This window comes from Hyaena hyaena, unplaced genomic scaffold (assembly GCF_003009895.1).
Source record: "Hyaena hyaena isolate Hyena2069 unplaced genomic scaffold, ASM300989v1 scaffold_54, whole genome shotgun sequence".
Taxonomy (NCBI): Eukaryota; Metazoa; Chordata; class Mammalia; order Carnivora; family Hyaenidae; genus Hyaena; species Hyaena hyaena.
The window spans coordinates 2090384-2103071 of NW_024080685.1; the positions used below are offsets into that span (position 1 = coordinate 2090384).

The 12688-nt window shown below is 42.7% G+C and overlaps 1 pseudogene; it reads right to left on the reverse strand.

The window, feature by feature from the left end:
• Positions 1 to 1098: 1098 nt before the first annotated feature.
• On the reverse strand, positions 1099 to 8812 carry LOC120231085 (annotated as a pseudogene).
• Positions 8813 to 12688: the final 3876 nt, after the last annotated feature.

Here is a 12688-nt window from a genome sequence, read left to right on the forward strand (position 1 = left end):
AGAATTAGAATCTCAAAACCTTGTCCTTTCAGCAAAGAATGAGTTTCCCTGAAGAGAAGACTTAGGTAACAATGTGATCATTCTATTCAAATACTGAATGATTATCTTCTTTAAAAAAATGCAACTTATCCCATCGCTCATGTTCACAAAGCAGGCATCAATGACTGAAAGTCTCAGGCAGACAGATTTGGAGACAAAGTCAGAGCTACTGGAAGCTAGGGGAGAGACATGGAACAGATTCTTCCTCACTAACCCCAGAAGGAATCCACCTCTCTGACACATTAATCTTGAACCCTGAGTCTCCAGAACCATGAGACAATAAATTGATACTCAGTTTGTGGTACTTTATTATGGCAGCCCTAGAAAATCAATACAAATGGCCTATAATTCCTATAGTAACCTCCTACCTCTAAACTTACTGTTACATGAGAAAAAGAAGCACCTACCTATTGAAACTAAACCACTGGTTGAATTTTGTATTTCCTGTAAGTGGAATACAATCTTAACTAAGAGATCGGGAAAGGGAAGAAAATTAAATCATGAAAGGGTGGTAACAACTGGGATGAAATGGTTGGGTCAAGAATTTCAGAGGCCAACGGGGCGCCTGGGTGGCTTAGTCGGTTAAGCGTCCGACTTTCGCTTAGGTCATGATCTCACGGTTCGTGGGTTCGAGCCCCGCGTCGGGCTCTGTGCTGACTGCCAGCTCAGAGCCTGAAGCCTGTTTCAGTCTGTGACTCCCTCTCTCTCTGACCCTCCCCTGCTCACGCTGTCTCTCTCTCTCTCCTAGAAATAAATAAAACATTAAAAAAATTAAAAAAAAAAAAAAAAGAATTTCAGAGGCCAAAGACCTCCTTCTTTAAATAGGGACTCTGTATTTTATTTCTCCAGTGGCATGCTTGCATTTGAATATAAGTTAAAGGCCTTAAGAGCACCTGGGTGGCTCAGTCTGTTGAGCATCCTTGATCTCGGCTCAGTTTGTGGGTTCAAGACTCATATTGGGCTCTGTGCTGGCAGTGGGAAGCCTGTTTGGGATTCTGTCTCTGTCCCCCCTCCTCAAAATAAATAAACTTAAAATCAACCAATCAATCAATCAATTAATTAATTAATTAGAGATGCTTGCTCACCAAAGCCGAGTCCTTTGGGTAGTTCGGTCAAAGAAGTAAGACCCCCATCTGGCTCAAAGAGAAGCGTCTACTCTTTGGCCCAGATTTTGGAATTTTGCCAGTCTCAAGCTCATCAATTTCTTCAAAGCCCTGAGGTGACAGAATTCATAATAGTTGTCATTATTTGAGCTATTGCTGTAGTTACACAGACCCCTGAGCATTTCCCCTCTGTAAGAATGAAAAGTTTGTCAGGTATAGTATCCTCAAAACTTTTTTCTAAGTTTTTTCCTGAATGGCCTCCTGTAAGGTGTCAGAGCTTTTAGCACGCAAGGTGTTGTAGTGGACCTGCATTTGATACTTTCCAACTGGCCCTCAATTGTACATCATGTAAAAAGTTGCTGCTTCATATACTCTCACCAGAGGTACTTGTAAAACTTCACCTTTGTTCATGGCAGAGACAGGTAGACACCAGTTCTGTCTTGGCCTAACTCTGGGTCTGGAAGCACACCTGCTGCTTTGTGCCCTTCTGGATGATTCGTTTGTTTGTTTGTTTGTTTGTTTGTTTGTTTGTTATTTACAGCTGCTTCTATCCTCTTAGATATTTCCAGTGTGAAGTCAAATGGACCCTGAAGTCATCCATAATGAGGATTTGAGGGGATAACTTGGTAAGACTGAGTCCATGAAGAAAAACCAGGAGTGAGCAGACTTGAATTCACAACAAGAATGGTGGTAAAATATGAGGGTAGGAGCTTCAATAGAGAGAAGTATTTTGCTTGAAGGATGAAACATAATAGTTTAGAAGGATAATGACAGTCTTATAATTGAGAGAATTCCAATACCATCTCCAGGCTCCCTGGTAGATGGCACATGGGAAATTGAGTTCATTTGGTCCAAGAAAGCTACAAGTGAAAGTGACCTTGAATTGGGTTGATAGATATACCTTAAAATGTTATCACATGAATTATTCAAGTAATTAATGCCCAATAAAATTTAGGATCTTAACTCAGATTTGGAAGGGATTTTGTAGGTATTTAGTTCAGTCTCACACCAGCGTAAGGATACTTGTCCTTGAGTTTTCATTTCAAGTTGAAGGCACAACCCTGGTCTTGGAGTTGCCTTTAGTTATATGAATGTATGTGAAAATAGAGGGAGGGTCAGAATGACTCATGACACATTGTCGCAAATGTGTTGATTCAGCAGATTATTTTTAAATACATCCAATTTAAACTCTCATTCTTCCCTTCAGATTCCAGTACAAAGGGGCCTCTTTCCAAAGAAAAAGCTCTTGTGACTATAAATATACACTGACAAACTGCATACAGAATGTCTCAGAATCTAGAGAAGGCCATCAGAGAGCTAGCATTCCACAATTTACAAAACATAGTAATACATATATGTTTATTATACATAATTTCACTCCTTAAATTTTTGCAACACTACCATAGTCCTTTAAGAAAAAAAGTTGCACTTCCCAAGGTAGTTTCTTATGTTCCCTGGCTTTTCAGAAATCTACCAGACCAGAGCTATAATAGGACAAAAATTCTCTTTGCATTGGGGACGGGTATTGGCTTATAACTAAAATGAGAGAACAAAGTACATTACTATTCCCCCCCCCTCTTCCACTAGAAATAAGGGGGGAAAAAGTTAAAAGCAAAATGATTTGAAAAATACTCACTGCTGGGAGGAGAAGCTTCTCTGAATTTGGCAATTTGTCTCCCTGACATTTACTGTCTGAAGATCATGAGGCTTGCTAGATTTTGCAGAGCTAGGTAGAGTGTTACAGACCTCTCTATTAGTTGGAAAGCTCATAAGCATAGATATTCATTTGGATTGGATATTTTGAAGAATGAAAAATAGATACTGATTAAGTACCTGAAAATTATGTGAGAAAGCATACCTGGGGCTGTGAATGTCACATTTTCTAAAAAATCTGTTTAATATGTATTCATTTTTGAGAGACAGAGAAAGACAGAGCATGAGCAGGAGAGGGGCTGAGAGACAGAGAGGGAGACTCAGAATCTGAAGTAGGCTCAAGGCTCTGAGCTGTCAGCACAGAGCCTGATGTGGACTCGAGCTCACAAACCATGAGATAATGACCTGAGCTGGTCAGGCACTTAACCGACTGAGTCACTCAGATGCCTGTTTCATTTTTTAAAAATTTTATTTATTTTGATAAAGAGAGAGAGGAGGTGGAGAGGAGCAGAGAAAGAGGGAGCAAGAAAGAATCTCCAAGCAGGCTCCACACAGCCTGCACAGAACCTGATGTGGGGCTCGAACCCATGAACCATGAGATCATGCCCCGAGCCTAAACCAAGAGTCATATGCTTAACCAGCTGAGCCACCCAGGTGCCCCTGTCTCATATTTCATTAAACAAGAAATGCATGCCATGAGGGACTCCCAGAAAGAACTCGGTTTCAGCTGCCCCCTTGACTCTCCTTGAAGTATGGAGGGCTAATGGGATGAGATAAATAGCTCTGTCAACAGTGCTCGTTCTCTGCAAAAGGTACATTTTATTTTTCCGGGGTCAAAAAAATTTATCCTGGAGACAGTATTTTTCAGAAGCATATGGTTCTCAAGTGAAGGGAAGCAGCTGAGATACAAAATTGTATACTTTCTTTACTTTTCTATACCTGAATGTGGCTTAGCAGCCCCAGTTTTCATCGCAAACAGAAATACTTAATGGTATCATTTCGAGAAGACCTGATTCTTGTGGTTTTACTATTCAGGTGCTTTTGGTTTATTTCTCTTCAGCTGAGGGATTTCTCCAGTCCTCACCCCCAGGTGGCATCTGATCTTGGGGGTAGCATCCCAGAACAAGTTGGCGGGTAGGCGGGTGCATTGAGTCTATGTGCTCCCGTCTAACCCATTGAAGAAAAACTTATTCTGATACTTGTTAAAATGTTAAGGAGATTTTATTTGACTATTGAAATCAGAGCTTGCAGCAGCGGGAGAGATGGGGTTCACCTCCAAATACAGTAAAGATAAGCGGGGATTTATAGCCAGGGAGCAGAATTGGGGGTAGTTGGATGGAAAATCACTAACAGGACACATCAAGGATGGGGGAATTTTTACTAAACTGACCCAACAGGATTCTTGCTAAAAAGAAGCCAAGAATGCATACTTCAAAGGATAGTAATAAGGAGCTTGATCAGATGTCATGGGTGGGGGGTGACTCAGCAGGATTCTTTGTGAACACTAGGCTGGGCGGGACCAAGGAGGAGGTGAAGCTGGAAAGAGGGCTCAGGGGAGCCTGACCGAAGTTGGGTCCAGAAGTGCCTTTTTCAGTCCTTGCCAGCCTCCACTGAGGCCTGGCTCACCCTGCCGGTCTTGGGTCTCAGGCACTGCCCTCCCCCCAGCATCTGCTGTGAAGGCCCTCAGCCCACAGCACCCTCAGCTTGTCAGAATAGCCATTACTTCTACCCCACTGCTGAGATCTTTCTGCAAGCTCCTGGGGGCTCAGAAACTAATCTGCATTCCCACGTGATATCGGCGGGCTCAGGACTCCGGGGGGACACCTCCCATGTCATCCCCATAGGCCTCTGCCAAAGGTGCCATTACTCTAACCTATGTAACTTTGGGGGTTTCTCTTCAGACCTCTCATTTTCTTCGGCTACTTTTTGAAAAGCCAGAGGTTGACCCTTTTATTTAAAATTGTTTTAATGTTTATTTTTGAAAGAGAGAGAGAAATAGAGCAAGAGCAGGGAGGGATAAAGAGAGAGGGAGACAAAGAAACTGAAGCAGGCTCCGGGCTCTGAGCTGTCAGCACAGAGCTGGATGTGGGGCTCGAACCCACAAACCATAAGATCATGACCTGAGCCAAAGTAGGATGCTCAACCGACTGAGCCACCCAGGCCCCCTTGTCTCTTTTATTTAAAACTCCCCCATAATTTACCAAGGGTTTTCCACTCACGTAGACTAATTATGAATGAAGTAATTGTTCCAAATCTGCCAAACGTTACCTCAGATTTGAAGAGAAGTATTGGAAGAGCCCATTATGTAATTGGAAATGAGAGACAAAAGAAAGGGAAGACAGAGAGCACATATTTTCTTCTTTCATGGAATGTTTTTCAGTTGGCAAATTACCATCTAGGATTAGGAGACATCCCACATATAAAGGCTAGATCTCTATTAAATTAGGCTCACTTTTTTTTTTTTTATAATGGAGTATAGTGTTACTTGATTCTAAAAGAGGAAGTAATTTTCTCCACATGATATTCTCTCTATATAATTTCAGGATCACTATCTGGTGAGAACAGGTAGAAATCTGAAATAGGAGTACTTGTCAGGATGTCAGGAGGCCTAGGATCTGTCTGAGTTCTGTTAGGAGCAAGCTGGATGTCCTCGGCCAAACTATACCTCGGTTGCTACCTCTGTCAAATGACAGACATCTGAATATGCAAGCTTCTTTTCTGTTGTGATACTTGATGGCGGTGTTACCGGAAGCTGGGCTCCCAGCTTGAGGCCAAAGAACACATGGGCAGGACTAAGCATGTTCAGCAGGCTACCCTGCGGGCCGCTGCAGGAAGACCCAGATGCTTCTTGGAGGAACTCCTTCAAGACAAAGACAAGGACAAAGAAGCCAGGATCCATAAGCCCCACCGACAACAAAAGCCTCCATTGACAGCGAAGTGGTTTTTCTGAATGCGTGACAGTGTTTACCATTCGTATCTGCCTCCTAACAGTGAAGGACTAATTAAGTAATTAATTATTAATAAATTAATAAAAACTGAAAGACTGGGTTCACAAAAAAACAAAACAAAACAAAAACACTTGGAGTTCCTGAGTGGCTCAATCGGTTAAGTGTCCTACTTCAGTTCAGGTCATGATCTCACAGTTTGTGGGTTGGAGCCCTGCATCAGGCTCTGTGCTGACAGCTGAGAGCCTGAAGCCTGCTTCGGATTCTGTGTCTCCCTCTCTTTCTCTCTGCTCCTCCACCACTCAAAATAAATAAACATTTTAAAAAAACACTAGAAAATATGGAGTCAAAGCATGGTGTTTTGGGGTTTTTTTCTTAAATGTTTATTTGTTTTTGAGAGAAAGAGACAGATATGGAGAGGGGGAGGGGCAGAGAGGGAGACAGAATCCAAAGCAGGCTCCAGGCTCTGAGTTTAGGGTCCGACAAGGGGCTCAAACCCACAAACTGTGAGATTGTGACCTGAACCGAAGATGGACACTTAACCAACTGAGCACCCAGGTGCCCAAAGCATAGTGTTTTGTGACCTTCTAACAAACTGTGTCACAAAAGGAAAGTGGGCATTTTCCACCTATCATCATCACCAGAGTCCAGAATGTTAGCCCCTAGAGGCCTTCAATGTTGTTACATTGGTTCTTAGAGGAAGCACAGCGGCGCACAGAGAGGGTGGGTGGGACGCTCACAGAGCAATAAGCACACCAGGCAGGACATCCAGGCAATGCCCAGTAGACTGTCCCCAGCACTTGGCAGCTCGTGGCTTGAGCACAGTAGATCCGGAGCTATCACAAGACAGCTCTGAGGATTCCCATTAACTCTGAAAGACCCTGCCGAGGTTAGAGGGCCTGCGTGAACACAAACCTAGGGCAAAAATAATTGCTTTCGACTGCACAATGTGCACGTGCCCTTCTTCCAGTAATAGAATCTAATTTTTCTTCAGGAAACCACCCCTACTTCACTCTCTCAGTCTTAGCAGTTTGAGTACAATCGATCCAGCTCCGAGGAGCAGGCGTGAATCCCAGGAAATGTTAATTGATCTAGTCCTTCCTTTTGGCCATTGTGATTATATTATGGACAGGCACATAATCCAAGTCAGGCCATGAAATGAAAGTACAGGACTTTTACAGAATTTTTGGAAAAGAGGCATCCTGGGATGGCAAACGATAATGAAAACGGAAACCTAGAACTGCCAGAGACTGATACATGGCAAAAGCTTGCCGGAGAAAGAAACAAACATGGAGGAAGTAGAGCCAAGTGCTGTGAAGAATTCTGCAAAACTTGGAGAGGAGGCAAAATGTGAGGTAACTAATATGTGCTTTCAGAGATGAAGGCCTCCCAAGGACTATCGAGGGAAATGAACTTAGTTTGACTCACTCATTTCTACCGATATAAGATCCCGAAGTAGTGAGTCCCATGTTAACTTGTAGATATTTGTCTGGTAGAGATGCAAGTGATGTTCGTCCAGTGGAACAGATCCTCTTAAACATTTCAGTTTATTGCCCTGTTGGACATTAACCAGTTTATGGGTCCCTCTAGAAATCTTATTTTAGTATGCCTTTATTGAGTTGCACGTAAATGCCTAGCCTCTCAAAGGATGTGTAGACCGGTTTTAATATCTATCTTTATAGTTCTCTCATTAATTAACCTGTTAAATAAAATCTTTAGCACATGGTTATTTTATATTCACCTAAGAGCCATTTTTTAAAGACTACTTTTTGGGGGAGCCTGGGTGGCTCAGTCGGTTAAGCGTCTGACTCTTGGTTTTAGGCTCAGGTCCTGATCTCACAGTTTCATGAGTTCGAGCCCCATATCAGACTCTGCACTGACAGCGCAGAGCCTTCATGGGATTTCCTCTCCCCCTCTCTCTGCCCCTCCCTTGCTCATGTTGTCTCTGTCTCTCTCAAAAATAAGTAAACTTTAAAAAATTTTAAAAATAAAAATAAATACTACTTTTTAAAAAAGTATACTTCAACACAAGAGATGAAAGGGGCAAAAGGAACCAGAGAACAAGTCCTACCTACTTCACTTCAATACCTGAATCCCGTTACCCCTACATGTGGACTGCACCGTCCTTTGAATTGATATAGTCTAGGGGCACCTGGGTGGCTTAGTCGGTTAAGCGTCCGACTTTCGCTTGGGTCATGATCTCGCGGTTCGTGGGTTCGAGCCCCGCGTCGGGCTCTGTGCTGACTGCCAGCTCAGAGCCTGGAGCCTGTTTCAGTCTGTGACTCCCCCTCTCTCTGACCCTCCCCTGCTCACGCTGTCTCTCTCTCTCTCTCCCAGAAATAAAAAAAATTAATAATAAAAAAACAACAACATGAATTAATATAGTCTATATTTTGGCAAGTGAGTGTGAGCTGCGCTTATATCTTTTGTGTCCTAGATTCTGACATTCGGTTCCAGTGGCTTTCCCACACCACCAAGCAATTCTCCAACTCCAGCTGGATGTCCAGTAGTTCAATTCAATTCTGACACTATCTACCTGGAGATAGCATCAGACTGCACAGGTGAAAGATTTCAGTCCCACACGACTGCTTCCCATCTCAGATACTAATCACAAGCCTAGGTTGTCTCCCTGTGCCTCTGACGCACCCCTGTAGATTCCAACCTCCCCTTCCTAGGGTTTGACTGATTTGTTAGGTTGGCTCACAGAACCCAGGAAACATTCTATCTTGACTCGATCACTGGTTTTTATAAAAGGATGCAACTCAGGAACAGTCAAATGGAAGAGATGCACAGGGCAAGGTGTGGGGAAGGGGACGCAGGGCTTCTGTGCCCTCTCCAAGCGAGACATTCTCTTCAAATCTCTTTGTATTCACCAGTCTGGAAGCTGTCTGAACCCTGTTCTTTTGGGTGTTTATGGAAGTTTCATTACATAGATATGATTGAAACAACTCACTGACCACTGGTGAGTGATTCCACCTGTCACCCCTCTCCCCTCTTTGGAGCTCAAGAGGGTGGGGCTGAAAGTTCCAAACTTCTTACCTCCTTGTTGGTTCTCCTGGCAAACAGCCCCATCCTTAAGTGCCTCGCAAAAGTCACCTCATTAACATAACAAAGATACCTTTATGGCTGCCATCACTTAGGAATGAGGATGAAGACCAAATATATATTTCTTGTTATAAACCATAAAAACATGGTACCCATAATAGTGGTGATAACTACTAGTGAGCTCTATAGCCAGAAAAATGTAGTTTGATACCAATTAGAACATACAGCCTAGTAAAATCTGAGAAATATAAGATTGCATACTAAAATAGAAATCTTTAGTATTAAGATCAGCCGAGGTTCCCAAAACAAAAAATACTATGTGTCTCCTCCACAATGTACTACCATTAAGGCTAAAAAGGTAATTCGGAAACACAGTTTTGTGACCCTTAACTGATCATTAGCCTCAGCTTATTAAAAAAAGCAGGAGAGGCTGAGAAAAGTATGGGATACTGGAAGACTGTGCTATATGGGATATTGTCACTGTGCTGTGAGGTCCCATCTCATGGGACATGAGTAAAATCTGCCTTCTCCAGACCTCAAATTAGAACTTAGAGAGCAAGATAGGTGGACAGCAACTGGAATCACAGCTAAGACTATAACAAGCCAGAGATTGCAGCTAGTTAGTGCTCTGATAGAGAAGTAAAAGTGTGGTGGCTTCACTGGGGTTGACGTGTGCTCCCAGTTTGTTAGGGTGAAAAAAATCATGAATATTTCCTGTGGAGTAAATATGGATCATGCACAAGAAAGCTGGTTTCTTGGAAGTCTTCTTGGATCTTTTCTAAGATCAGCAGAAAGAATCTAGAAGGGTCTCAACTGGGTCCTTAGTGATGAGGGAAGGAGTCACAGAATTCAATGAAAGAGTCACCCTCTCTAGTACCAAATGGACTTCAGGCAAGAGATCATAATTATTCTTCTGTCTCCTCGCTTGGTTTGGACATATTAAGTTCTGAACCAAGACAACATTTGGGGACAAAAGGGTAGCCATAAAATTCATGGGCCTTGGTTTAAGTTTCATTTCAGTGGATGGGAAAGAGTTACCCCAAAAAGCTTTAAAGTAGGTTCAATAATTTTCACAGAAGTTGAATTAAGCTGTTTTCTCATTACAGTCTATGAGTCCTGCTTGGCTAATGTAACCTTTACTTAGCTATGAAAGTCTTTACACTGCCTTGATTATTAAATGAAGGTTTCTCCTGTCACTTAAACGTTTCTGAAATCAGGACACACCTTGCAATCAACATGTATGTTTAACGTTATAAAAAACAGTGTAACTTTGTTTTTAATCTAAAATATGTTATTAAGTGGATGGTGAGCTTTAGAATAAGAGAAATCCGGTAACACAGCAAAATTGCTGTGCCATTAGCACTCCATTCCCGCTACCACATCAGAAACTGCAGAGAACATAGTTTCATAATGAAATCTGACAGCCTGACTAGGGAACAGTGGCCCTTCAATTCCTATTCGGACAAAAACCACATTTCTGAAATCCCAAGAATCGCATTATCAGGTGCCCATCATCAGAAGAGGTGATGAAGCTGTGATCAGCCAAGCGGACAGACAGAAAGGTCTGGTGAGCCTGGCACTTCCTTCAGTTCCATCACTGATGTTGGCAATCATCACTCTCAGGGAACCTGAGTATCAGCCTCAGCCCAGTGTCCCCAGGCTCAGGGGACAGGACAGGACAGGACAGCAGAGATTGCCTGGGATGCATAGATGTTTTTGATGCCACAGAGTGGAGTGACAGTGACAGATGGCCAGAAACCTACCTGACCAGAACAAATCAATTTAATCAGATGTTGGAAACATCAAATGATAACATTTTATTTCACAACTATTTAGACCCCCGAGGAAACTCTCTTTCTGGGTGAGGTAAACCATGATGGCAAAGCAAGCTGTTTTAGGTCCTCTTGCCCGAAGTCTGTCCCCATTATCGGGCTGAAGAGTCTTTCTCTCTTTTCCCACCCTGGATGGAGGGTCTGTTAGAAACTGATGAGCTATAGGTCAGGATTGTGCAGGTGGTGCTTTGAAACCAGGAGAATGGTTAAAGTTGGAAAATGCCACAAATATCTCCAAGACGCAGTTATTTTGAAATGAACTACTGAGCCTCCAAACTGGAGAAGAATTGTTGGAGCTGGTAACCAGGAAGTCAAGGAATCCTCTGCCTTCTGTCTCAGGCACTGCCACATGCACTGACCCAGGCCACACAAAAGCTTCCACATGTGAAGGAAAATGCTATCATTTTTTCTCCTACCATAACAAAATGGTACCCCGACTGCCAGGCATCATTTACCTCCCTGAACACCCGCAGGCTCCAGGAAGCCTGGTCCGGAAGATGCCCTGTGTCTGTTGCCTCTCAGTCCCAGACCACTTCCTCTTCAATCACATACCTTGGCAAAGAACCAGCTTCTTTCTTTCCATCTGCCCACAGCTGGCTTGACTGCTCTCCTCTGCCACTAAGTCTTGGTCAGAAACATCCTTTCTACCCTTACAAATACTTGTAACTTTGAATTCAGGCTGAAAGTATTGGGTCTTGGTCCTTCTTTGGCCATAATACCCCTGGCCTCCTCAGGCAAACTTGCCGGTCCCCTGCCCAGAAATCTTCTGTTTTGTTGACAAAGGCTCTTTGCTTGATTAGCAAACAAGTGTCATTGAATTTTTAAAAATCATATCAATAACTTTGTGGTAGCAGGGATAATACTCTGAATGTTTTAAACTGGTTTCGTTTCCTCCATAGAGCATGTTTTCTAGTAACCATTCGGTCATTATATCTTTCAGGAATGGTGGGAAGAGTGCATTCCAGTTTGAAAATGAATACAGGGGTGCCTGGGTGGCTCAACAGGTTAAGTGTCTCGTTCTTGATTTCAGCTCAGTTCATGATCTCACGGTTGTGAAACTGAACCCCAAATCGGGCTCTGTGCTGAGTGTGGAGCCTGCATGGGATTCTTTCTCTCCCTAGCTCTCTGCCCCTTCCATGTTCATGTTCTTGCTCTCTCTCAAAATAAATAAACCTTAAAAAAAAAACCTGAAAATAGAACCAGCAATTGCACTATTAGGCATTTACCCAAAGGATACAAAAATACAGATTCAAAGGAGCATATGCACCCCAATGTTTATAGCAGCAATATCAACCATAACCAAACTATGTAGAAAGATAAAATGTGAATTGAATGATGAATGGATAAAGAATATGCGGTGTATATATATATGTATATGTGTATATATATATATATATATATATATAGTCAATGGAAAATTACTCAGCCATCAAAAAGAATTAAAATCTTGCCATTTGCAATGACATGGATGGAGCTAGAATGTACTATGCTAAGTGAAATAAGTCAATCAGAGAAAGACAAATACCATATGATTTCATTCATAAGTGGAGTTTAGGAAAAAAACATATGAACATATGGAAAGCAGAGAAGAGAAGAAAGGGAAACAAGCCACAAAAGACTCTTAACAATAGAGGATAAACTGAGGGTTGATGGAAGGAGGTGGATGGGAGATGGGTTAGATGGGTGATGGGTATAAGGAAAGCACTTACTGTGATAAGCACTGGGTGCTGTATGTAAGTGATGAATCACTGAATTCTGTTCCTAAAATTTATATTTCACTGTATGTTAACTAAAATTTAGAGAAGAAGAAGGAGAAGGAGAAGGAGAAGAAGAAGAAGAAGAAGAAGAAGAGAAGAAGGGGAGGGGGAGGGGGTAGGAGGAGGAGAAGAAGGAAAGAAAATGAATAGAAATAGGCATAGAGGGGCACCTGGGTGGCTTAGTCGGTTAAGCATCCGACTTTCGCTTGGGTCATGATCTCGCGGTTCGTGGGTTCAAGCCCGGCATCGGGCTCTGTGCTGACTGCCAGCTCAGAGCCTGGAGCCTGTTTCAGTCTGTGACTCCCTCTCTCTCT